Source organism: Sinocyclocheilus grahami, unplaced genomic scaffold (genome assembly GCF_001515645.1).
Source record: "Sinocyclocheilus grahami isolate Dianchi unplaced genomic scaffold, SAMN03320097.WGS_v1.1 scaffold1052.1, whole genome shotgun sequence".
NCBI classification, from domain to species: domain Eukaryota; kingdom Metazoa; phylum Chordata; class Actinopteri; order Cypriniformes; family Cyprinidae; genus Sinocyclocheilus; species Sinocyclocheilus grahami.
In genome coordinates this window covers 196,580-198,077 of record NW_015506231.1, presented here as the reverse complement: position 1 = coordinate 198,077, position 1,498 = coordinate 196,580, and the positions used below count along the sequence as shown (strand labels likewise).

General features: G+C 33.7%; 1 long non-coding RNA gene across 1 annotated transcript in view; it reads right to left on the bottom strand.

The window, feature by feature from the left end:
- The window catches only part of LOC107566158 (uncharacterized), a 6,741-nt gene extending 5,896 nt beyond the window's left edge, over window positions 1-845 (bottom strand). The window contains exons 1-2 of the long non-coding RNA XR_001606475.1: window positions 826-845; window positions 251-334 (exon numbers count right to left, since the gene is read on the bottom strand). This is a non-coding gene — a long non-coding RNA (uncharacterized lncRNA). The remainder of the gene's footprint in view (window positions 1-250; window positions 335-825) is intronic.
- Between the last annotated feature and the right edge of the window lie 653 nt (window positions 846-1,498).

Genomic DNA, 1,498 nt, shown 5'->3' with positions numbered 1-1,498 from the left:
TATATATATATATATATATATATATATATATATATATATATATATATATATATATATATATATATATATCGCATTAGTTAAGTCAGTTTCGCTTCAGTTACGTTGTACGATTGAGAGCATGACAGCTTATTCTGCATTTACTGCACTTAAAAAAATCCCACACATGAATCAGAATGACTGTGGCATGCGGACAGTGGCATTCAGTAGTCACACTGTAAATTTGTTATTCAAAGTCTCATTAAAACCTTACACATGAATCACTGGCACAGTTGTAGCGGACTTCGTCTCTCGCCACAAAGAACCCCACGACACCACTGGCTTCGGCGGACCACGTCTGCAGTTTATTAAAGACAGGACAGGGATTAACACCAGGCAAACACACTCTCAGTTCTTTGGTCTGTGAGAGTTGCGAGAAGAGAGAAAAGTGAACCCCTGTCCCCATTAACACTGTAACTGCAGCCTATTAACGACTCAAAGATAATACATGGCTACAAATATACAATTTAAGACACAAAATGACAATATACTTTTGACAAATTTAACTGCATGATGTTTTAAGAACATAATCCACCTTTTAAATTTGATTTAAGAACCAAAGTTAGCATAAAAATACCCCGCCATTAAAAATGACGCGGGCGGTAACTTGAACCAAATGATTAACAGCTCATTAACACGAAACTCACAATATACTGAAAATTAACGCCAAACTAACACACTATTTGACTCAATCCATCATCAAAACATATCTCCCACTGATATCAACCAAAATTTTAACTCAATCTGATATATTGTAATACCATGTCACGGAACACATTTGCGACGTACCTGTCTCGCTCAAGTCCAAAACAAAAATAGAACCTAATAAGTTACAATTAAGGCATATTGAATGTTAAAATGTGTTTTAAACATAAAGTTAAGTGCCTATTACCCATTTTACTCTTAGTAATTTAATAATTTAATACATTTCATAATTTAAAAGTTTAGTTCAGAAGTATCGAATCGGTATCGATATCGACGATACTGCCTTGAAAAATATCGGTATTGTATCGAAAACAAAATAAGTGGTATCGCCCATCCCTAGTCCAAAGCTGAGAGCGGGACGCGATTGGGCAATTCAATCAGAGGAAGTGACATCACACAACATAAAAATCAATACATTATTTTAAAACAAAAATACACAGCTTCCATATAGTCTTATAAGGTTATTAATAGTTTTATGTATGGAGAGACATGAAAATAAAAATAAAATAAATATAATTTATTTCTTGGAAAAATAAAGTTTGCTGGAACGGTCAAACTCAAAACACTACACAGTGATAAAGCAGAAAAAAATGGCGCCTTATGACCAAAAAGTTCCCAACCCCTGATATAGACAGTTGACAAAAACAACATGCCGACTCCATCCTTTTATTAAAAAAATTAATTAGCTGTCTCCTGATTTTGATGTATATGATAATAAACAATGCAGGTATTTCGTTCCATGACACAAAAATCAGGG